The 27,041-nt window shown below is 38.0% G+C and overlaps 1 protein-coding gene and 1 long non-coding RNA gene across 2 annotated transcripts in view; both read right to left on the bottom strand.

Moving 5' to 3' along the window:
* LOC127946853 (beta-1,4 N-acetylgalactosaminyltransferase 2-like) overlaps nt 1–27,041 on the bottom strand; it is a 57,176-nt gene that overhangs the window by 7,537 nt on the left and 22,598 nt on the right. The window lies entirely within an intron of this gene.
* On the bottom strand, nt 15,856–17,014 carry LOC127946865 (uncharacterized). The gene is made up of 3 exons (XR_008151189.1): nt 16,978–17,014; nt 16,045–16,244; nt 15,856–15,956 (listed from the first exon to the last, which is right to left on the bottom strand). It is a non-coding gene; the product is annotated as an uncharacterized LOC127946865 (long non-coding RNA).

The raw sequence follows: 27,041 nt of genomic DNA, 5'->3' as shown, positions 1-27,041 counted from the left end.
ATATCCAAGTTCTAGAACAACAAGTTCAAGCTCAGATCCAGATGTTGTCTCTTTCAGGGAAGACCTTGCATTTTCCAACATGACAATGCTGTCACGGTTCGCAGATCTGTTTGCTCATTCTGTGTCGCTGCTCTGATTGGCCATCAGCGTCAGCTGCTGCTGACGAGCAATCAGATCAGCGACAGGTGCGTCTTGTTTCTGTGGGCCTACTTATAGTCCTGTGTTTGTCTTGTCTAGTTAAAGATCGTTTGTTACTGTCCTCTGTCATTCTCGCTCCTTGCAGTGCCGTATAGTACAGTTTGTTGGAGTTTCCTGCCGTTTTTCTAGTGCTTGGATTTACGGGTTCGAGTTGGCGTGTCGCCTTCGTGGTTTCCTGTTTCGGTTCCTGTCTTCGAGGTTATGCCCACTGCAGTCCCTGCGCTGCCAAGGAGTGACTGCCGACCGAGAGACTTGTTCTTACCATCTGGCTTCTTTGCTCTCTTGACCATTTAAATAAAGACTTTATTAATTCGCAACTGGATCCAGTGTTTGTTTGCCCTGACATAACTATTTGACCATCATGGATCCAGCGAATGTAACTGAGGTACGAGCTATCCTTAAGAAGAACGACTTTGATTTGATCGTCAGGATAAACAGATCACGGCTACCGGTCGAGCAGTTCAGACCTTGGTAGCGCAGGTCTCAGATCTCACCACCCAGATACAACAGCTGAGAGTCGAGCCTGTCCACGTGTCCACTGTGCCTACACCATCCGCTGTTTCACCCACCAGCCGACCTACCAGCAACACGGAACCCCGACTGTCACCGCCTGCTGCCTATTAGGGTGAGCCCAAACACTGTCATGCATTTCTGACTCAATGTTCACTGTTTTTCGCTCTGCAGCCCTCATCATTTCCCACAGAGTTGCACTCGTCATCACGCTGCTATCAGGTAGAGTGGCGCTGTGGGGAACAGCAGTATGGGAGCAGTGACATTGGATGGATTGATTGACTTGGCCATTCGAGTGGACGCAAGGTTGCAATGTTCTAGATGGTCTACGACTCAGAGACCAGGTTCCAGACATGGAGGCTTATCCCCCCTTTCTTCCTTGTGACACGGTCAGTACCGCATTCGATCCCGAACCCATGCAGGTGGGCAGAGCTCATCTTTCTCGGGAGGAGAAGGAGCGCAGAAGAGCGCGGGGTCTGTGTTTGTTTTATGGACATTTCTCAACTAAATGCCCAGTAAAAGTCAGTGGCATTTCCCTATGCGAATCAATGCTCCTCCATGTGAGATTGCAGTAGGCCACATCTCATCATCAGTGCAAGGCTTTGGTGGACTCTGGGGCGGAGATTTCATGGATAAAGGCCTGGCCGGCCGACTCGGGATCCCCCTCATTTCCATCAAGCCTCCCATCACTGTCAACGCTCTGGGTGGTCAGCTGCTGTCCTCGATCACACACTCTATTGGACCGGTCTTGTCACGTCTGGCAACCACATGGAGGAGATTAATTTCCTCCACATTGACTCTGCTGGTGCTCCAGTAGTCTTGGGGCTATTGATGACTCCAATCGACAGGTAGGGAGCCTCATTTACGCTCCTAGGGGGTGGGGTAATGTCAAGGTTCGCAGATCCGTTTGCTAATTTTGTGTTGCTGCTCTGATTGGCCATCAGCATCAGCTGCTGACGAGCAATCAGATCAGCGACAGGTGCGTTTTGTTTCTGTGGGCCTACTCATTTTGTAGTTATACTCAAATACTCATTTGCTCTGCCAAGGAATGGTAAATGGTAAATGGACTGCATTATATAGCGCTTTCAACAGACCACATGGCCATCCAAAGCGCTTTACAATTTGCCTCACATTCACGCACACATTCACACACCGACTGCGGTGTCTGCCATTCAAGGCACCATTCAGCTTGTCGGGAGCAGCTGGGGTTAGGTGTCTTGCTCAAGGACACCTCGACACTTGGTCAGGTGGAGCCTGGGATTGAACCACCAACCTTCCGGTTTGTAGACAACCTACATGAACCACTGTGCCACTGAGCCACTGCATCACAACATCATGGCTGCATAGAAGGATCCAGGTAAATGGCCAGCCTGCAGTCCAAAGAAGTCACCCATAGAAAACATTTTGTGCATCATAAAGAGGAAGATGTGACAACGAAGACAGTTGAGCAACTAGAAAACTGTATTAGGGACAACATTCCTAAACTTGAGCAAATTTTTAAGTGAGTGACATTCAGCCAAGTATGGTGACCCATACTCAGAACTCGTGCTCTGCATTTAAACCATCCAAAGTGCACACACACAGAGCAGTGAACTCACATACTGTGAACACACATACCCGGAGATGTGGGCAGCCATTTATGCTGCGGCGCCCGTGGAGCAGTTGGGGGTTTGATGCCTTGCTCAAGGGCACCTAAGTCGTGTTATTGCCGGCCCGGGATTTGAACCCACAACCCTAGGGTTAGGAGTCAAACTCTCTAACCACTAGGCCACCATTTCATCACCTTGTCACCTCAGTCCCCAGATGTTTGCAGTCTGATATTAAAAGACGAGGGAATGCCACACAGTGGTAAACATGGCCTTGTCCCAAATTTTTTGAGATGCCATGAAATTTAAAATCAACTTATTTTTCCCTTAAAATTATAAATTTTCTCAAAGGAGATGCATGTTAGTAAAAATTGCGTTCACTTTAGTAAATTTGTTTTAGGATTTCTCCTGTTCCAATGACTGATGTGAGGATATTTTGCGCTTTGTTACGGCCACCGGACGCAAGTATCGATCAAGTTTGTTTATTTTAAATTGTTAAAATATTAAAATATGTATTTTTAGGAGCATTATTGGTTGGTTGAGTCATGACTGTATCGCAATGCTTCTGCTTTTTACTGAGACTCATGCATTTTAATTATCCATTAAGTGAGCCTTAGGGTATTAGCAACGTGAGTATTTTTTTATATGATTGTTAAATGTAGAATGTTGTGTGTGTGATAAAATTTGGACCCACTTTATATTAAGTGGCCTTAACTACTATTTACTTACATTTTAATTAATAATTTAGTACAATGTACTTATTGTGTACTTACATGTTTTTACATTGTACTTATATTTAAAAAAAACTTCATGTAATTACAACTGTATTTAATTTCTGTAATTACATTTATAATTACACTATTGACCCATATTTTACACCTTAACCCACCCTTAAACTTACCCATACCTCCAACCCTCTCCCTAACCTTACCCCTATCCCACCTCAATAGCAGCAAAAGTGTTTTACAATACAGTATGAACACAATAAGTACATTGTACTTATTTTTTTATGTAAGTACATAGTAGTTAAGGCCACCTAATATAAAGTGGGGACCTAAAATTTTAATGATTTCGATTACAGGGGCCCATTTCACATAGAGGTTTAAAAAAAACTCTGAGTATGTTAACCCTTAAATGAGGGAAACTTGTTGTTTCAGAATTGGAGGTTTGTCAAACCTGAGAAAGCAGGGTAAGTCAATCCCATTTCTGAAAGAGAGCTAACTTATACTCAGAGTCAGTTACCATGGTAACTTACTCTCTGAACCTAACCTGGTCAGGATCAGGTTTTCTTTCTTAAAAATATATCATGATTTTCACTGTCCATTTTATTTCTGTAAATAGCATCTTGAGCTACTTGCACTTAGCCTAGCGTAAATAGGATCTATCGCTAAGAAAGTATGTTAATTCCACTTAGTGTAAATAGCCACTGACATTTTTCTTACTCTATTGGCAGATCATTTGTAAAATAAGAAAAATGCACTTAAAATATTATTGTTAATATTATTATTATTATTATATATATATATTTTACCCATGAGATACCATAAAATGATTAGGTATTAGTTCATTAATCTAACGTTCTGCTAGTTTTCACCTGTGATATTATAACACTGAGAAGAATTACATTTGTGTTGAGTCTGAAGTATGCGGACGGCTTTTTGGCGGGAACTGTTGCCATGGTGAATCGCAATATCTGCGCTTAATTGATAATGGCTTTTTATAGTTGTGATGCATGCACTTAACTCAGAGTCAGTAAATTCAGAGTTGATTAAACCAACTCATTTCAGCTGTTCTGTAACCAGGAACTCAGAGTTTCCCATCTCAGGGTTCAAGTTTAAACTCAGAGTTGGTTGAACCTCCTTAGTGAAACCGGCCCCAGGTAAAAACCTTCCTTGGCAAGTGGCCATAATTTTTTTCCCCACCGAATTTGGGATATGGTTGCTTTATTTTTTGTTTATTCATTATGTTTTGATTTGTGGCATTCATTTTTGCGAGATCTGCATCTCTGCATTTTTGTGAGATCTTATTTAAGTGGTATATCGCTGTATTGGGAGGCCTTGTTTGGTTGTGTGTTTTATGTATTATGGTTTGATTGGGTTTGATTTTTCTTTGGGTTTGATTTGTTCCTCCCATGTGGTGTATTTCCCAATTTATGATTCTAGGTTGATTTGGTGTTACTTTGAATGTCATTCTTATGTTTTTCTTTTGATCTAAATTATGATTTGTCTGTTTAATTAATCTGAATTTTAGATTAATGATTTATTTCTCTTTTTGTATTATTTGTTAGATTTTGATTTGTTTGGAGCATTGTTACTATTTCTTTTGAAAATTAATTTGGTTTAGTTTACTTTAAATCCATTTGGAGTGGTGTTGAATTGTTGTAATGTGTTTATTTTCTTTTGTGTTTTTAATAGTGTTACCAACTCATTTCAGTCATAAGAGAAGAACAGTGTTTCTCATTTTATAAAATAAATCAACCCTTTTTGTACTCTGGCTTCTAGCTCATTTATTTGAACCACCTGTGCGAACAAAAAAGAGAGATCAGATTATTGTTAGCATCCGCCATCCCGGAACTTGTGGGTGGCGTAGTCAATTTGGTCCACAATTTGTACCGTGTCCCAATTTTTTTGGAATATTTGTTACTGTCGTTTATAATTCAAAATGCTGAGAGACATCACCCAGTTTGTCTTTCTCTTCCAAGCCTTAACCATTCTGAAACTCAAAGAAAACATACTAATTAAACTAAAATCTGCTTGGGGCAGGTAGTAAATAGTTTTATTGTCGTTACAACTAACCTCGAGTCCTGTAGCCATGAATTAGCTCAAGTTAAAGCTAACTACATTAGCATTAACAACTTGCATTAAAAATAACTAAAGCTACTCAAATCATAATTTAGCTTTGAGGAGTTCAACTAAAAAGCAGGCTTTCCAGTCACACAAATAAAGCAAATTAAGTTTTCCCTTCTAAAATCTACTTTGTCTGCCCATGGGATCTTCATCACTTGTGGAATAAGGACTAAACTTATAGCATGAGTCAAGCGAATCTGATTTTATGACTTGCTCCTGATTAGAGAAATGGGAAGTTTTACAACTGGTCCTCATTAAAACCATCCCCCAAGCTGTTGCATTTAAAACCATAGCATTCTGAATAACCCTTTTATACTGACTTGTGTCAGTCCACAACGTTATCTCAGAGATATTTTGATAGTGCCTCGCCACCCATAGCTGACTGTTTGCTCAAGCTGCACTACCAAGGATTGAAATGCTCCGGGAAAGCTCTTTTCATGCTGAGCTAATCAAAATGAGCACAGCTGATCACAGTTGAAAGTCAAATGTCTTTGTGTGTCATTAAGATGGGGATTAGCTGCACCTGATTGAGTTTATAAGTCATTTTTAGAAGGTGGGTAATACTTTTTGTAACTTAATGATTCAGTTTTATTATTTATTATTTTTTTCTGACATGCTGGTGTTATCTTCACTTGGATATTATAAGTTGCACAGAGTAAATACAGCTAGAAAGAACAAAAACTTAATTTCATTTATTTCAGACAAGACTTTATATGAACTGGTTTCAGACTTAATTCTGACCGCTTATAGAAAACTTGAACAGTTTTTCAGAGGTGTAAAGTATTTGAGTAATGTAATGAACTAATGTACTTGAGTATCTTTTTGGAGACTAGTTGTACTGAGTATCAAAGATATTAGTAAGTTTTACTCTACTTCAATACATTTTTGAATCAGGATCTGTACTCTTTAGTCCACTACAGGTATATTAGTAATAAGTGTTGCAGTTACACATTACATTCTGTAGCAGTTTACTTGTGCTACAACTGAAGTGATATCTCAATTACAGGGCAACAAAACTATATCTTGTGCATTTTGCCCTTACTCACCCTAACTTGTCAGCATGGCTTATTGTGTGAATATGAGTTCCTTAGCAAATGGTTGTAAATTACAGATGTTTTGATGAGGACATGACTGCACATCCAGTGGGAGAAGGATTTGATTTTAAATTTTACTTAACATTATTTTATCCGTCATAATGAAGATACCTTTTTTTTTTTTTTTTTTTGAGGTGTTAAGTTATATTTTGGTTTTACAAAATGAACGCGTTTGCCCTCCTCTTTCTGGTTTATCACTGGTATGCCTCTTTGACTAGTGCACCTTAGAGGCAACAGTGCCTTGAATTATTATTATTTTATTTTTATTTTTTTAAATACTTAAATGCTGGTAAAATCAGATAGTCTCAAGTTGTTTTGGAGTTGTAACTTGTAATGGAGTCATTTTCACTGTAGGCTATCTGTACTTTTTTCTCAGTTGTGGTTTTCAGGTATACCTCTGCTATTTTAATACCAGGCAGAACTTATCCCTCATGAACTGAGGGTTAAGTGGTTCTGGGAAGCCTACCATACAAAGAATGCCTCATCATTCTAAAGGAAAATACAATACTGTCTTTGCCATTGTCTAACAACTGTCTTGTAATGTCCATTACGTTTTCTTTGTGCTTTAGCTTTACAGGGCGTTGTTCATTTTGCGCACACTGTTGTTTCAATACAAAGCTGGAATGAATATGAAATCCTATTAAATAGTATGAAACACATACTTTTAGTTTATTGACACGGACTCTCCAGTATTCTGATAATTTCGTTATATTAGGCATAAAAAATACTTCATCATGGATTAATCTGAGTCAGAAATATAACTGTATTTGACTGAATCAATCGATAGCCTATTTGTTATTTGGCTGAATAAATAGAGATCAATTTGGCCATGATAAAAAATAAATAGGCCTAGCCTAAATAAAAAAAATAATAAAAAACGTTTACTGATGTACGAGGCACTTACCTCAGTGAAGTTTTACTCCAAAAATCTCCGTCAATATAATATAATGCGAAAAGGAAACCCATTAAAGGAATGACGAGGAATAAAGTTCTGCGGGATCCGTACATGATTAAATCTGTCGCGATTAAAAACAATATAATATATTAAATATAGGCGGTCTATATCAACATCAAAATTCAGCTTTGAAACTAAAATGACGCTAATAAGAGTCTAAATAAAGACAGGACTATTACAGATACTGTATTGGATGTTACCTGTTGAAGAGGAACAGGTGAATTGAAGGGAGTGACCGACCATAAAGGACGGATATGAGACTATTTGAAGATAATCAGCGATCGTATATATATATATATATATATATATATTTTTTTTTTTTTTCACTTATAATTTCTGTAATTTGGTCTTACTTAATGTCAAGCAGTTTGCTTTGTGCATCCTCTTTAACAGCATTAAAGCGGTCCAATTTATCATTACCTACCTGTGTAAGCATTTCAAAAACCTGCATTAGGCTATATATACTTTCCACGTCTCTGAAGGAGCGCCGTTTTATAAAAGCGCATTTAATGCTCAGTGGTAGCCTATGACCCGTTTCAGGGGTGACCAATTCAAAATCAGTCAGAAAATCAGTTCCACCTATTTAAATTAATTCTCTAAAATGAAATTTAAAGGCAGTTCATCATTGAACTCAATAATGTCATCATCATGGCCGTAGCCAGGCTTTGAAAATTAATGATGTCCAGGTGGTTCTATAATAACCCCCTTATTATAGAATTGTGCTGTATAAACCCTATAAATACAATTAATGCGTTAGTTCAGTCAGGCCATGTTTTTGCTTTTTTTAGTCATGGCATCAGCCAACAGTAAGTTCTGTTCCTGACGTGTACCAATCCAGTGTTGACACCTATCACATGTGGTCTATTCCCATTCTTCAGCGTCTCTTCCATTCTATTGCTGTTTGCAATTAACTCCCTCCTCCATCCACAACTCCACCTGAACCTGTAATCTGATCTAACTTTGTCCTTTCTTTACAGTCACTTTATTGGAAGCAGTCTCTATCACGTTTGTTTACATAATAACTCATGTAATTGTGAATTGTAATTATGTATGCATATAATGGTTCTGTTCTGTACCCCAGTGGGGTTTGTCTTGCTGCTCTTCCCGCTCTGTCCAAGCATGGCTGTATGGACAGGTGTGTGGAGTGTTACCCAGAACATAACCACCACCTACACTAACTGTATGCAATATAATTGTCATAAATATACTTGACGGAAATGGTCCTGATTGAACCCTATTCATTGCATCAAAGTTTGTTAATACTTTACTATATTTATGGGGTGGATATTTTATCAGTTGTTTATTCATGCAACCATAGCTACATGTTGCTGTTATAGTTTTTATTTATAACCATTATGTAGCTGATAACTTTGTCTAGTGGGTGAAAGCAGGGGCGAAAAGTACAATTTTTCAGAAAAACATAATTGTAAAAGATAATGTTGTAGACAGAGATATATTTCTGCTGTGGCCAGTAACTCAGAAGTGTTTTCTGTCAATACCAGGTGGTATTTTGTAGAAATGTAGAAAGATTTCAGTATAATTTTACTTTGAACATAAGTTGCACATTGTTACTTTCGACACCGCCGGTTGGGACAAAAGTAACACAATATAAGTTGTTGTTTTTTTCTGTTACTTTATTAAGTGTACCTGACTATGACCTTGTTGATATGTTACTGCAAACATATTGTGCAAAAAAAATTATAAATTACATATTTTTATTTTAAATTTAAGTTTCATCGAAATGTCTCAAAACCTGACTGTACAAACTTGATTTTTTTTACATATATATATTTTTTTTTTTATTTCAGTGTATTTTTATAAAACCTTTTTTCAACAGAATGAACAATATAAAAACTGAATTGCATAAAGTCTAAACATAATGTAACATTAGGTCTATTCATGTTTCTATCCAGTTGTTTTTATGCATCAATTAAAAATGTGCATTAAAACATCTGGAAACAATTCAAATTCATATAGGTGGAGGTTTAAAAGGTAAAGTATGCCTAAAATCTAACTAAAGTAAATGCGACGTTGCAGCTGCCCAGAGAGTGATGTTCCTCTATGTCCAGAAAAGCCCTCTCATAAACATCTGGATAAACCTCTGTCTGTCTTTCTGACCCTCAGTCTTGACATATTCTTTTGGTATAATATGACATATGATGCAACTTGCATCATATATCATGCAAGATACAGAAATTCACAGTATAATATGCACCAGAACCAAATAAATACATCTTGTCACTGTAGTTTTCTTATCGAATGTCATATCTTGTCAGCAATACCCTGCCATGGACTTTTTTTAATCGGTGTATCCATTACAAAAACTTCACCCACCAAACCTAGATTGCAAAAGACAAGATTACAAAAGACAATCATTGACCATCAGTTTCAGTGGTGCAGAAGATAAATAGTGTGTCATGCATATTTTGACAGGACAGACCCAGGTTCAAATTTGCCTTTGGCGAACTGCTTTCTCCCTTTTCAAATCACATCAGAAAAGCATTTATTTTTAATGAAAAATAAGTGAATAATTTTGAAAATTGAAAGTTGAAAATAAAGTAGGCTATTGGGCAGGGTAAGGGTATAAAGTGTAGGGAGGGATTTATTGTCCCAATAAGGTGGCATCCATTTAATCATTTGAATTTTACACTTTACACTTACACTGTTTTATACTACAATACTGAGGTGCAGATAATTGCCACTATTTGCATAGCGGTATTATAAATGGCAGAAAATCCTACTATTTTAACATCTATAGCTATTTGCACTTCGTGTAAATAGCATATCTCAAAAAAAAATGCTGCTATTTGCACTTAGTGTAAATAGCTGCTGCCTTTTTTGATTACTGCCAGACTAATGCCGGCGATGCAATGTTGCCAAATATTGCTATTAAAAATAAAAAAAACCTATAGGCTAAATAAATAAAATAAACCCGAAATTATTTCAAATATTTTGGAAATTGAATAAGATAAAGTTATCGCTGACCCTAAACCGCAACTTCCTACTTTATTAAGTGTCAAATTAAGTGGAAAAAGTAGTCGCTTATAATAGCTGGATCTGTCAACACGGAGGCTGCGTCTCGCTCATAACTCTCTGAAGACTCGTTCACTTCAGCAGAGTCTCGCAGCGATCATTTTCAACGAATGCTAAACATTCTGAATTATACAAGCAGACATTCATATGAGGAGTTTAGAAGCAAATTAGTCAATCGGAGAACAAATTTTATTTTTGAAAATAAAAAAATTTACAGAGGTCCGGACCTCGTGACCTCATAGATGGCTAGTATCTGTGCAATCAAGTCAATGATATCACTATAAATGCAGTGACACCAACTAAGCAAGCCAGAGAAGAGAGCAGCAAGGAACCAAAACACCATCGGTGACAGAATGGAGGAGAAACCAGGCTCAGTTGGGGGCCAGTTCTCCTCTGACCAGACGAAACCAATAGTTTAATTCCAGGCTGCAGCAAAGTCAGATTGTGCAGAAGAATCATCTGTTTCCTGTGGTTTTGTCCTGATGGTCATCTGAGACAAGGTCTTTACAGGGGATCTGTATCTGGGGCTCTAGTTGTCCTGGTCTCCACTGTCTTTCAGGGATGTAGAGGTCCTTTCTAGGTGCTGATCCACCATCTGGTCTGGATACGTACTGGATCCGGGTGACTGCAGTGACCCTCTGATCTGGATATAGACTGGATCTGGTGGCTACGGTGACCTCGGAATAAGAGAAAAAAAGACTAATATTAACGTAGATGCCATTCTTCTAATGATGTAGAAAGTACATTGGGTGTTATGGGAAGTGTACGGATTTGGATATTAGAAGCATATTAGTGTATTATGTGTAAGCCAGGTTAAAGAGATGGGTCTTTAATCTAGATTTAAACTGCAAGAGTGTGTCCCGAACAATGTTAGGTAGGTCATTCCAGAGTTTAGGCGCCAAATAGGGAAAGGATCTGCCGCCCGCAGTTGATTTTGGTATTCTAGGTATTATCAAATTGCCTGAGTTTTGAGAACGCAGCAGACATGGAGGAGTATAATGTAACAGGAGCTCACTCAAATACTGAGGTGCTAAACCATTCAGGGCTTTATAAGTAATAAGCAAGAATTTAAAATCTATACAATAGGGAGCCAGTGCAGCATTGACAGGACCGGGCTAATATGGTCATACTTCCAGGGCTGGGGAGTACCGAAATACATTTAACGGTGTTGCGTATTTAAAATACAAAATGATTAACTGTATTTTGTTAGAATTACATTTTAAATAAGGGGTAATCAGATTAGAGTTACATCTGAAAAGTATTTTAGATTACCAGTGATTACTTTTAGTTTGATGTAATTTATTAATTTAATATGCAAGTAAACAGTTTGGGGGTTTCAACCAATACTCGACTGATTTTCCGTTGAAACAAACAAACTGCGTGCAGCAGCTGTTCATTTAATAACTAATGAGCGATACATGCTCATAACGACACAACCTAGAACTCACACTTTGCATTCAGTTAACTGATCCATACGAACCATGCATGAAATAAAAGTTTATAAAGTCAAACGATAGTTTTAAGTGCTTTACAGATGAACTTGAAGTATTTATTCATTCGAAATGCTCAATAACACATAATCTTTGGCTCGGTAATGTAAGTTCACGATCGATTCGTGAACAGATGATTCTTTTGAGTCAGTCTTTTAAAATAATAATTTATTTTGTTTAACAAAACCAGTGTGGGGAACCAACTGAGGTGCAGGGCAAAATCGCTAGCCTGATGTTCCGGGGCTGTTGTGTTTTCCAGTCGGGCTCCAAAATATATCACCGCCCTGACCGACGAGCTATCTTGAATAGGGCTGTGAATCTTTGGCAAGGCAGCGATTCAATTCGATTACGATTCATAGGTTTTCATAGGATTCAACAATTTTTGCAAATTTAGAACGATTCAATTCGATTCGATTCACAATTAAATTCGATTCGATTCGATTATAACGATTCGATTCTGCATTCTTTAAGTGCATTCATGGGATTATTTAAATGCTTCTACTAAATTCTTTAAATGCTTAGTCAGGGGGCAAATTACAGTAGCATTTATGGTTAGAGAACCATAGGTTAGAAAAATAACAAAAAAACTTTTGTCCATTGTTAAATGCTAGTTTAATGATGCATGACATGGCATACGTAAAAATGTATGTAAGCCAAGTTTTTAAAAAAAGAGCTTAAAGAGTATTATGTATAAGCTAACATTTTGTCACACCAGGGGCGTAGCCATAATTTCAGAAGTGACAGAAATGTCAAATACAATCATTTTATGTATGTAGCCTATATAATAATAATAATAATAATTATTATTATTATTATTATTATTATTATTATTATTTTATTTTTTTACAAGGAATTATCTTCTATTTTAATGACTTTTAATTAATAATAAATCAAATACACTGCTGGACAATAATCAATCATTTGTAATCGATATTTTTTCCTAATAGCAATTTTATGATTGTTTTATATACTAGGCTACATTTAATTAGCAATTATTTAAATATTCTGCACAGAATAACGTAGAAAATATATTTTATGGTTTCTGTACTGTAATAAATGTCAATTAGCACTGCATCATTCATAAATTGTTTGTGGGGTTTTTTTTGTTTCATCAGTTCATTCTGCTTTTATTCAGTTTAGCTGCAGATATAGCCTGGCACGTCTATGAGGAGAGGGGGTTCGGCGAAAAATCGGCAGCTGTCAGCAGGAAGTGGCTGTCACTGGCAGCAGGAAGTGGCTGCCAATAAAACCGGATGGCAGCTGTCGCTAATACCCGGAAATTGGAGGAGGCTGCCGGCGGCAACAAGACAAATAAATAATTATATACACTTATGATTATGTTTAATACTTTTTTTAAATAAGTATAAAGGTCAGTATTGTATATTATTTGATTTAAAATATTGATCAAATATAAACAAAGAAATAAGATCATTTTGCTAAACGTTAATTTCCAGCTGAATGTTTATGCATGCATTTATCATTGTTTGTGTGAAATAAAACAATTTATATTTATTTATATACGAGAGTGGCACTTACTGGGTGTATGTTGTATATTTATTATAGGCTATATACACAAATGACTGAAAAGAGAGAAGTCTCAGAGACCTTTATTTAAAATCATAATTTGCGGTTATATTTGTAGTATTTCAAGAAACAACTAATATATATATATATATATATATAGTAGCTGTTAAATTTGTAACTGGGTTAGTAAGTTGTCAAAGTCAGTGCTTTACAATGTAAACGGTATAAAATATATCCAGTAAGCAAGTGTAACGGATCTTTGGGACCTGCTGCTAGCCAATATTATGTAATTAATATTAGCTATAATAAATTGAATAGGTAGCTATGGAAATAAACAATATAGGCTAGTTAAATCACAGAAGTCTAAATTCGGCTATAGGAGCTGGTGGTCAGTAACACAGAAACACGATTTTAAATTTGGTGTAGGTACCATGTATTAAAGTGATTAAACAATATTTACAACCAAAAATAATGAAAGAAAAAACATAGGAAAAACACAAAATATTTACAGACTGCAGTTCAACCGATTATAATCAAGTGCACTTTGAGGTTATTGTTTAAGTAAGATATAACAACAGAAATTACAGCAAATACCACACACAAGAGCAAAAAGAAAAAGGAAAAAACTGTCCCAGCGATGTTTGATTTCTTGAAGACTAACACGACAAACCCACAAGAGTTTTATGAGAAAGTATATTAATAAGTCCATTGGTTATTGTCCAGGGAAAGGATGTGCATGTGGGACTGAAGCGCTAGTCTATGGAGACGTGTGTTGGGGACAGGCTGCAGACAACCTGTATTAGTAGATGCTGCTCAGATGTTAGGCTCCTAGCCATAGTAATTCAGCTCGCCATCATTCATCTCTAGACAGAGAGAGAGAACCTGGCCTGTGGTGCAACAACAGGACCAGTAAATAAGGCTAATTTGGAACTAAGTTTGCATTAAACTTTAGCTAATTCCAAACTCAAATATAATTTCCATGTGTACACAATTCTAAATCATTACAAAATCATTAAATGTACAAGCTACAAATAATAAACATTAAGTGCCTGACAACATAGTCAAAAGTGCAATATTAAAGTTGTATTGCCTGCACAAAGTTCAAATAATTAATCCAACAGTACTGTAATCTAAATTTTCATAACACATGTAAACACACTTAGTGCAAACAAATATATTTATAAAGCAAAAACAGTGGCATACTTCACAACAGCATAAAAGGAATCAACTAGAGCAGCCAATGTTAAAGCTAACACTAATGCTAATGTTCAGCTCTGCTAACTTAATATGTTAGCCTCTAGCATGTAGGTCATTCATTCAGATTACTCACCAGTTCCTCTATGTAAACATAACCTGATGGCAGTGACGAATTCCCTGCAGCCAGTTAAGTTGTTCTAAAAGTTACAATGATATACTTAACTTAAAAACATGAATTGAGCACCAGAGTGAGTAGTTTGTATGACACAAACCGGTCCACAACTGTCGATCGGCTTCCCCACACCTCTGAATGAGGAAGACGCCACAGCCTGATTAAACACCTGTGCTCAATTGCGTGATTGGCTAAGCTCAGTCAATTGACTGGGGTTACGTGAAGTCGCAGGGCACGTACTCCACACAGGCAATTTAAAGGGACGGGGACAGCAGAACCAATATACAAACATTTAATATATATTTTGAAAGATTTTAACCTGGGTTACACAAGCAGACTAAAATATCATTCAGAATCACTAACAACAATCCGGAGGTATTTTCAAGACTCTTAGATCAGAACTGATGAGGTATACGGAGTTACTTCTCCAGCATCTTGCACCAATCACTGTAAAACCCAGGGTGGATGTGCATCTCTCCTCATTTTCCTCTTGCAACATGGTCAAATCAAGCATCGTTTATTTATATAGTGCTTTTAATAATACAGATCAAAGCAAAGCAACTTTACAGTATTAAATAGGAAAATAGTGTGTCAGTCAATAATGCAGAAGGACATTAGTAAACTCAGTTTTTAGTCAGTTTAAAAGGCAGTTTATCATTGAATTCAGTGATGTCATCCTTCAGCTCGATTCAGTTTAAATAGTATCTGTGGAATCGTTTGCAATCATGTCAATGATATCACTGTAAATGAAGTGACCACAACGAAGCAAGCCAGAGGCGACAAGGAACCAAAACTCCATCGGTGACAAAATGGAGAAAAAACAAGGTCTTTACAGGGGATCTGTATCTGGGGCTCTAGTTGTCCTGGTCTCCGCTGTCTTTCAGGGCTGTAGAGGTCCTTTCTAGGTGCGATCCACCATCTGGTCTGGATACGTACTCGATACGGGTGACTGCAGTGACCTTCGAATAAGAAAGAAACAGATTAATATAATTGAAGATGTTAATATCTATACAATGTTTGATAGGGAGCCAGTGCAGTGTTTACAGAACTGGTCTAATCCGGTCATACTTCCTGACTCTAGGAAGAACTCTAGCTGCTGCATTTTATTATTCATAAGAAAATGGTGACTTTAATACCTAAATTGCTTTATTAACAGTAGACATGCATGCACAGCCATATTAATGATTATTCCCATTGCATCTTGTCATCATGTACAGAGCAGTGATTACATTTTCATGCATAATTTGCACACCTGGTAAGCAGTTGTTGTAAACCTCGTCACAGTGTCTGCAGGGTGTACATTTTGTTGAATTCCTGACATGGCTTAGACTTGTTCTCCATTTTGTTCCACCTGTATATTGAGATGAGTAGCATGAAAACAGCATTATTCAAAGATAAACATTCAGACATGGCAACTGAGAAATGTAATGTTATGGCACCTTTTTAAACCTCTAATCAAATATGTAAAAGAAAATACTCCGTCAAGCCAGCTGGATTGTGCCCTCTTTCGAAAGGAGTCTGTATACAGTACAGCAGACTTCTGAATTTGGAACAAACCAAAGACGGACTTAGTAATGTAGCATCACCCCTCCTCCAGGATCACGTAAAGAAGAATTTCCAACAGGACAGCATCTGGCAACTATTGGGTATTACAAAAAAAAAAAAAAGGTGTCAGTGCCATGGTTTTGTCTCAAGATGCACATCAGTAATTTTTTTTTTTCTAAATGCATGTTTACAAAAGCTACTTCAATGTTCTAAATTTAACTACAGCCTAATCCTGGCTTAATCCAAGCCCTGTCTGTGAAACTAGACCTAAGAGTTATAAGGAATTATGAACCGGTCCATTATATTTTGTATAGATAAAAAAAAAAAAAAAAAAAAAAAAAAAAGATTGTTTTGCATTCACATTCTTACAACTTCAACTGGTACACAGAACAGTTCTGCACATGCATAGTATTAGAGAAAACACACCTCAATAGTGCAAAAAAAAAAAAAATTCTTCCTTTAAGAACTCTTAGGTTAATGTATATCACACAATCTCCTGAAAGACTTAACATGCAAAAATATATGGTTAGTGTTGCACATTTATCTTCTATCATTCCAGTCAAACAACATTCTTTTATATTATTCAATAAACTGTTAACACGCTAACAAACGTTAATATGTAATGGTACGTCAAACGTAATTTGAAGTTAATGGTAGGCCCCTAACAAGGTACACAAACAATGTTGCTACCACTAATTAGATTTCATTGAACAATTAAACCAAAGTAGGCACCAAGTCTACCAAGTCGTTCACCAAGATAACAATTAAAATCAAACTTACAACGCAAAAAAACATTAATTACTCCGATGACTAATTTCTGAACTTACCGTTTGATCAATCGCAACCATTACTGAAGCGTTTGGGTGCATTTATATCCGATTGGTTGCGCCCACGTTGGTCGATACTGATTGGCTCCCACGTTACTGCCTTCCGGCTGTCAATGGCAGCCACTTCCTGCTGCCAGCTGCCGATTTTTTATCTGAACCCCTGCTGTCTATGAGAGCAGATCGCTTCTCTTTCAGTGCGAAAACGTCTTCATCTCTATTTAACTTTTCCTCTCCATCAGCAAATGATTCTGAGAGAAAACGCGCCAGATGTCTGTTTGCTAATGAAACAAACGCTACTTTCATGAATCTGATTATCAGATAAATCTCACGCTCTTATTTCAAGGTCGTTGTTAAGGTCGGGAGGTCGTGGCCTAATGGTTAGAGGGTTGGACTCCCAATCGAAGGGTTGTGAGTTCTAGTCTCGGGCCGGACGGAATTGTGGGTGGGGGTAGTGCACGAACAGCTCTCTCTCCACCTTCAATACCATGACTTAGGTGCCCTTGAGCAAAGCATCGAACCCCCAACTGCTCCCCGGGCGCCGCAGCATTAATGGCTGCCCACTGCTCCGGGTGTGTGCTCACAGTGTGTGTGTGTGTGTGTGCATTTCGGATGGGTTAAATGCAGAGCACAAATTCTGAGTATGGGTCACCATACTTGGCTGAATGTCACTTCACTTTCACTTTAATGCTGTGGTTAATTTTAAAAGTTTCCTTCGTATATTCGGTTCATCCGCATCCGCAAAACATTTATCATTCAATGGATCTGTGCGTATGATTTAGACACTTACATTTCTGCTCCGTCCATGCAATAAATACAGCTGTCGATGGCTCCGGCACTGGCCACGAGTCCTATAGATCACACGTCAGCTGCGTCAGAGACGAACGGAGCGCGAGCGCAATCCTGTGACAGTCTCAGGCGGTAAACAGTGGAGCGCGTGAAGGACAGATAAGAGGCACGTTTCACGAACACTCTTCAAGGTCTCCATTAATTCGTGCGTGTAGTAATTTAATGTGTATACATTTTGAAAGCATTGAATCGCTATAGAAATCGCGATTCATTCGATTCTTAGCATTTTGAATCGATTGCTGTTCAAGATCGGGCGATTCACGATTCAAAAATCATGTTTCAAGATCGATGCATATGAATCAACAGGGTTTGTAATCGATGCATCGAGAAAATTAGTGAATCGTTACACCCCTAATCTTGAATAGTGATGTAAAATTCCTAACTTGATTTGCGTTGTTCCCTCGCTTGATGGGGTGAAACGGATCGAAGTTGATCGTTCACCTTTGACCCCCCCCCCCCCCCCCCCCGAACACACCCCCTGCCACACACACACAGACTCCTTATCCCTCCTCATCACTACATCTGATTTATTTACAACAAGCAAAAAACAATAAACTTGTTATTCCTTACTGTCTGTTCATTCAGAAACAGTGAATAATACTGCACACTGGAATATTTTCTATGCAGTTTACTGTCCATTGGACTAGTGTGAATGATGTTCATTTGTTCATAGTTTCTGCCTATAGTGTACATACACTTATTACATAATCCATCTGTATAGTATCTTCATAGTACACATATCTGTATATCATGTTGATAATATTTAAAACCTGTAAATTATGTCCATAATACTTATCTGTAAAGTTATTGAACATATTGCAGAGTTTGTACTTACTGTTTATTGCACTTCTGGTTAGATGCTAACTGCATTTTGTTGCCTTGTACCTTACATGTGCAGTGACAATAAAGTTGAATCTAATCTAACCTAAATCTAATCAGTGTAAAGTGTTCATGCTTTGTTTATAAATATTTTACCTTTTTCTACACCATTGTTTCTGTTCTCATCAAAACGGTAATTTCAGTTCCTGGTTCTCTGAAGCCCTCCCTCAGAAACAGGGGCGGACTGGCCATCTGTGTGATCTGGAGAATCACAGAACGGCCGGTACTCCTGGACGGCCACTTCCCACCAAGCACGCAGTCAGGTATTTTTCCCCCACTAATCTGTTTTACACCCCGGTACTGTAGGAGGCAGCAATGCACCTTTAAGTTGGATGCTGTGCCAGCCAAGTAAGGAGAAGAAGTGGAAGAGTAGGAAGAATCCAACAGCAAAGACGTTAGACAGAAGTAGCATAGAAACAAACAAACAATATGCATAATGCGGCCGTGGGTAAAAAACGGTAAGAAAAGGGTGGGGCTGAGAAGGAGAGAAAAAAATGCGGAATTTAGATACTCAAGCCGCTAAATGTCGCAAACTAACTGAAATACATAGCAATATTTTCCAGCAGCATCACCTCAAAACTAAATTAAATATTAGCAGCAGTGAAGAAGTGAACCAGACAGCTATGCACCAACATCCCACCAGTGATGATGGACAGAAAGATGAGCTGGTTCCACAGGCAGATCCAGGGCAAGTACAGTATTTTTCGGACTATAAGTCGCACCTAAGTATAAATCACATCAATCCAAAAATATGTCATGACGATGAAAAAAACACATAGAAGTCCCACTGGATTGTAGTATGTCGCATTTATTTAGAACCTAGAGAAAACATTACCGTCTACAGCCGCGAGAGGGCGCTCTATGTTTTCAGTGTAGACTACAGGCGCACTGAGCAGTAGTGATGCGCGGGTCTGGGTTTTTTCCAACCTGCGGGTCCCGCATTTTTGAATTTATTTGGCCCGCCCCGCAAATAATGTAACATTTCTTGATCACGGAAGTTACGTTGCTACTTACACCTTCATATCGTAACCTTATCAATATAGGCTAAAGGCAATTGCACTATGAGGGTTCGTTCGTGAACAAATCATTTAGGTGAATGAATCGTTCTCGTTTACGTAATCCACTGACCATAGACAGTAAAAGACTCATTTATCGTTCAATGAAGTTCCTCCAACAGCAGCGCGCGGGTGCGGCGCGGCGCTATTATCAGCGCTTGCGCAGCTCGTGAACAGCTCTGTGAACTGTTTTATCCTTTCAAAAAGAGTTACTCAAGATGTGACGGAGCATGTGACTTGTTGAATATAGTGAACGAATACGATCTTCTCGTAGGTGAAAGAGTTGAATGAACTGATACGTTCGTGAATAAAATGAATGAGAGTATACCGGGTCAGTGAGCCAAGCATGTAAACCTCGATCAGCAATCAGCATATACAAAGCGCAGTTATAGGTGCACATACGCATACAGTACATAACTCCATGTTTAATCCCCGATAAAACCTTGTGCTTTGTTAATCTGAACAATTTATTTAGACTATTTAATGCGATCATGCACACACGTTAATAAAGCCAAATCAGTTTTTGTCACAAGAAAATACGTTCGTTGACTTAAGACATAACACATAAGACACTCTTTTTCGCCAACTGCTGGCGTATTTGTGTAATATGAAGAAATGGTCAGTGAATGAATAATTTTGGTTAACGAACTGAAAATCAGCGAATCTCTTGAAAGAATCAAAATTTCCACCACTAAATTCCATGCAACATAAATGGATTTAAAAAAATATATTTTTTAGTGACCCGCCCCGCAATAAATGCCAATTTCTTAACCCATCTGTACTATAATTTTCTGTTTTCTGGGGTAAAAAAAAGAGTGCACTCTCAAGAAGGGATTTTCATGCTTGAGATTTGTATCATTGCCTGATATTGTATTTAACCTGATTATAATTCTCACTGGAAATCTTATTACATACCAGTTTCCATCTAACTTGTGTTGTCTGTTGCTTCTCACTACAACCTGCTACCTCTTTTACGACTCTTAAAATCTTCTGATAAATCTATTTGCACCAACAGCAATTCATTTAATTAATGAATTGTTAAATTCTTTAAACACCTGTTACAAAGATATTTAAGATTGGTTTAAAAAAAATAAATGTGTTTGTCAATAATCACAGATGAATTATATTCACTTTAAAAAATACAATATACCTGCTTTTATCATTCAGTCTTGTCCAGAGAATGTTATTTGGGGCATTTTCACCAAAAGGTGACCAGTTTACACCCCTGGTCTTAGCAAACACCACATACACATTCTCACAGGCACTACAAACTCATACACATGAATAAGAACAACTTACCACATCCTTCCTAAATGTACACTTCACATCTTAATGGGGTCACATGATGCAATTTCAAGTTTTCCTTCCTCTTTGGAGTGTTACAAGCTGTTCGTGAATGGATAACCTGCAAATACTAGAGTCTCAAACCTAAATAGATATTTTTTATAAAAGTTAAGACTCATCCACAACCCCCTAAAATGGCTCTTTTAAGCATAAATATTTGCATAATGCCACCCAAATGTTCACACAAAGAGAGAAGGCGTAGCTTTATTGTAGCTGCCACCACCGGCGCCATGTTGTGAAGATGCTGTGTGTTTCATTGCGAAAGGGAAAAATACTTTGTTTAGCCTTCCAAAAGAGGCCCCATCTAGAAATCAGGGGTTAAGTTGTATTTACAACACTGTTCCAGAACAGTTCAACCCAAATATTCAGATGTGTGCAGCGCATTTTATGGAGGACTATTTCCTGAACTCTTCCTTGAAATCCTTGCAGTCAAGCAAACACAAACAAATACACAATCGTTGCACTAACCGTATGCTGACACTCTTCTCTGCTCCAGAGGTCCTTTCACAGTCTCTCTGCTGTCTTTATTAACAGCAATGAAGGCTGTATGAACACTGCTCACTCCTGCCTGAACACTGAGCTCCACCATCCTGCTCCTGATGCCCTCAACATCTGCAGCACCTGACCTCTCCTCCTGCTCCAGAGAACGGATCAGGGTCCGAGCCGCCAGCCGGTGGATGGACAGCCTGCAGAAACATGGAGCAAATGTGTTGGATTAGAAAAGAAAACACTCTGTGTCACTCCAGGGGCCTGTACCATGAAGCTGGATTAGGTGGCTAGCCAGCTATGTTTCAGCTTAGTTTCCGCCAACCCTGGGTTTTAGGTACTATGAAAGTAGCTCGGCTTTAATCGGTGTTCGTTACCATGGTATCTTACGCTGCACGGCTAACCTGCTCCGGGTCAGGTTATGTTCTAGATTCAAGATCTCAGACTGAAGGTGAACCAATCAGATGTGAGAGAAGTGACACATGTCTGACACAAAGTAACTCCAGTTTATCTTGCTCCAAATTAAAGGTCACTTATACTAAAAAAAAAAAAAAAATATATATATATATATATATATATATATATATATATATAAATATATATATATATAGAAGTCTGGCTTTAATGATAATAACTGAGTCATTTTATGATTGATATAATTATTGTGATTCATATTATTATTTATCTCTTACACACAAGCAATTTTACAAATCTGAACTTACATGTTCAAGTCTCTATCACTATATATTTTCAAATGTATAAACTAAGTTAACAAGTTCCACTTGTGACTACACTGATGGAGCAAGATCATTTACAATTTACAATTTACATTTTACAATATTCTTCAATCTCTTAACCTTTAGCAAAACCTTTAACCTTTAGTTTTGAATCTCGCTGGGTCTCTCACGAGAAGTAAATCAAACTTGCTTTGTTTTGCAAGGCTTGTGATTGGCTGTTCGCCAGTGATGTCACACATTCATGTGCACGCGCTCCACAAACTCAGGATCAAAGCCTGAATTGACAAAGAAAGTTGATGAACAGCATCATGGTACCAACAAATCCGGATTGGAGAGGTTTGGTTTTGTCAACTCAAAACTAATCCTGTAACTCTGAATTTGTTCAGCTACCATCATGGTACAGGACCCAGTTCAATGAGTTTTATGTGTTACCCAGTTTCCTCAGTGGGTTTGAGGCAGAAGTGGACCTGGTTTGTTACCGGTTGATCTTTAAGACTGTATTTGACGGTCACTGTTCCCTCAGAGCATCCTGAACTCTGTAAGAGAGAGAAAAGACAGATTTTCACAAGCTAAATGAGAGAAACCGGTCTAATTGTAATTATAGAAATACATGTAAAATGATGCACACCTGGTGGGGCAGTGGTCACTCCTGCCTCCACTATAGCAGAGGGCTGATGGGTATCCTGATAGAACACAAACAGCTCAAAGTCCTTATCAAACATGTGACCAGGACTCAGATTCACCTGCACACATAAACAACACATGCTTCAAACTGCTCTGCTCACACATCCAGATAAACACATGAAGACACACAGTACCGTGGCCTGAGTGTGATCAGACTGCAGGAACACTAGAGGATCCAGAGAGCAGTTGGACTCTAGTTTGGAGATGGGCTTTGGAGAGCTCACATGGACACTGAGAGTCAGCGTGTAGGGAACAGCTCCACATCCTGATGAAATCTCTGAGACGATACCAGCACCTGAACCTGACACACACACACACACACACACACACACACACAGAGTGTGTTAGAATAAGCTTCTCTCCTCTAATAAAGTGTGTGTCAGAGCTGCTGCAGTACCTGCTGGTGTGTATCGGGGGTTGAGTACAGCCGGCAGACAGAAGCGCAGCGAGTGGTCGGCCTGAACAGCGAGCTCAGTGATGTAGATGATGGTGACAGCAGCGTTCTGACCCGCCGACAGACACCCCACACTCAGTCTGAACACATCAGGACTCTCTGCGCTCTCTTCCAACAGAAACGCCTGCTGACCCGAACTCACAGCATCATCATACTGATCCCGCGCCTGCAAGATACAGTTTAATTAAAAGGTGACGTGTAGTATGAATATACAAATCAAAGTCCTGCAGATTTCTATTTGGACTCACGCTTTCTCTGTCCTGCACCTCTGCCACAATCTCCTGCTCTCCGATCTTGGCACTGAAGTGGCAGACAGCAGCATCAGCAGGCAGAGGGAAGACGAACAAGGCCTCCAGGGGGCGCTCTTCCTCATTCACATACTGCAGAGTGGAGGAGACTGTGGCTACATGATCCTGAACCCGAACCTGCACCGAGATGCTCTTCAGAGGCACTGAGTCACACAACAACAACACAACAACATCACAAATACAGCTCAAAAACAGCAGAACAACATTACATATACTCCTCACATACAGCTAGCTCTCTGGGAGATAAATATTGGCTTTAATAAAATAAATAACTGAATAGGAGGACAAGGTGTGACAAAATAATGTTAACAAAATAATTTTCTTATACTCGGAGTAAAACATAAATTATGTTAAATACTGAGATAAATAAACTCTTACGACCAATTTTCCTTATGTCAAAAATAGCTCAGGTCTCCTATGCATTATTCATTTTTTAATTTAAGAAACAGGTAACAGCAAACAGGTGAATTCGTACCTGCCTTATTTTTCGCAGTTAGAAGACCGCCAGGGGCGGGTCTACGTGGTGGCCAGGGGGGGCACTGGCCCCCCCTGAAATTCGATTGGCCACCCCAGGTGCCCCCCCTATAAGATGTCTTGTGATTGGTGAAGTTCGCGATTCAAAGAAGTGCAGCGTCTTCAAAGAAACAACGCTCGTCGCGATATTGGACTTAATTAATTAATTCTTGACCTGGGTCTTCAGTCTGTGATTAACTCACCTCGTGTCTGACAAGTCTTCGGGTTCAAATCATTCCTTAATCACGTGACAGACCTATGCGCTATTTCTGACATTTCTGTCACTGTGTTTTTGTTACTGTTTCTTGGGGATCTGTGGTGTTATTATTTTATAAATAAATAAAACCTTTTTATAAATAAAACATTGATTAATTTGTCTTTTTGACTGTCTATCAGTAAATAAACACTAGGCTATATAATAATATAATAATCCAAGTATTTATAGCCTAGTTTAATTTTTAATCCATTTTTAATAATATATGTATAAGATGCTTGCTCAAAAAGGACATAATGACATAAATTAAAAGCAAACAACATTTTGAATCCTAAACAAGTAACACTACAGTTCTATAGTCTAATCTGAAGGGTGAACTCAAAAGACATAAATCATACAACACGGTCATTTTTGAAGATTAGAATCCACTGTAAAAAAAAACAAAAAAAAAAAAACAATCAAAGTGATGTCGCCGTCATAGAGACGACTCGTTCTTCCCTAGTCACATTAAAGATTCGTCGTTCAAGAACGACACATCACAAGACACCAAACAAAGCAAAAGAGCTGGTAGGTAACCTTTATGTATGGTTTAAAATGTTTGTATGGTTTTCTCAGATCAATGTTTTTACCCCGTCAGGCTCTGCTCGCGTTGGTCGTGGTTGATTTCAATCGAATGTTCAGTCAACGTTTAATAAAACACAATAAAAGTAAAATACGCTGGGGGGCTATCAAACAATAAACAGTCATGTTGATTTGCATATTTTGTATCAGTTTATTTTGTGACAGTGACCACATATAGCAAGATTGCACCAAATGACAATATGCACAGAATGTTCCATAATAATAATTGTCTGGTGACACGTTACTTGTTAATGCATGAGAGTAAGTCAGTTAGAGAGTCAGTTAAATTGTCAGGCCTAACTTAACCATTTACACATGAAATGTTGTGGATGCATTCTGTGCATTTCATTTACAATTTGATTTTTTTTTTTTTTTTTTTTTTTTGAGATTGAGAAAAACAGACACACATGAGTGTTTCTTTTGAAGGCAGGGAAGAGAGCAGTGGCAAGCCATGAAAAGAAGTAAAGATATAGGGAGTTTCTTTCAATGAAAAAAAAAAATAAATAAATATATGGGATGACAAAAACTAAATTAATAAAAAATGTGCTTTATTACTGCATTTGTTTACAAGTAACTTATTCAAGTTAATAATAATAATAAAATCAATAGGATATACGTAATACACTGTAGAATTTCGCTTTTTTTTTTTTTTTTGGCCACTGGCGGCCACCCCATTAGGAGGCAGTGCCCCAGCATGGCCCCCCCACTGAAAATGCTCTAGACACGCCCCTGAAGACCGCAGATCTCCATCCTGACGCTCCGGAGAAGAAATGACGATTTTTTTCTTCAAATCGAAAGTGAAACTAAAACACCTAAACTACTGTCTTTATATCTGCTTTAAATATTCACCTATGGATTCATTACAATGAAATGATTAGATCGGTGCTTCTTAAATTTCTAATGCGGTCAAAGTCGCTGAATCACTATAAGACCCCTAGCAGATATAAGACCCCTAGTCATGCCTCATGAATATTAATTGCATTGTACGCAGAAGCGCCGTGTCCACGTTTGATTCATGAATATTAATTAGGTTACGTTCGGAAAAGCCTTGTTTTAATCGTATTTAAATTCAACAGAATGGATAGTTATTTGGTTAACGTAATTTTCCTCTAACCTTTTCGACAAACAGTTATTCTAATTTTCATCAATATTTATTTTACCTAATTTCACGTTTTAAATATTGAAACCCATATTTAACACTTTGATTCTACAGCAGTGAGAAAGTATCCTGACTGAGTGAATGAGGAACAACAGTTTTATTAAATCACTGATAGACAGACAAAATCCAGGAGAAAAGTCATTAGAAAAAAAAATTATTAATTCGGGTATTAATTTCATTTAAATTCAAAACAGCAAACATCTTGGAAACATTATTATATATGTTTTTTACTTTGGTACATAAAACTCAAATGGTGCAGGTCACATATATAGAATTTGGTTTAGAATAGAACAAAATACAACTTTACTAAACTAAATTTTACTGAGACAAGAACAAGACCCATCTCTTTAACCTGGCTTACATATAATACACTAATATGATTTTAATATCCAAATCTGTTAAAGGATTTTTAGGCTTCACATAACACCCAATGTACTTGCTACATCATTAGAAGAATGGCATCTACGCTAATATTAGTCTGTTTCTCTCTTATTCCGAGGTCACCGTAGCCACCAGATCCAGTCTGTATCCAGATCAGAGGGTCACTGCAGTCACCCGTATCCAGTACGTATCCAGACCAGATGGTGGATCAGCACCTAGAAAGGAACTCTACTGCCCTGAAAGACAGCGGAGACCAGGACAACTAGAGCCCCAGATACAGATCCCCTGTAAAGACCTTGTCTCAGAGGAGCACCAGGACAAGACCACAGGAAACAGATGATTCTTCTGCACAATCTGACTTTGCTGCAGCCTGGAATTGAACT

Source organism: Carassius gibelio, chromosome A25, assembly GCF_023724105.1.
Source record: "Carassius gibelio isolate Cgi1373 ecotype wild population from Czech Republic chromosome A25, carGib1.2-hapl.c, whole genome shotgun sequence".
NCBI lineage: Eukaryota > Metazoa > Chordata > Actinopteri > Cypriniformes > Cyprinidae > Carassius > Carassius gibelio.
Note: the sequence above shows the minus strand (reverse complement) of the source record. Positions and strands in the feature narration are given on the sequence as shown.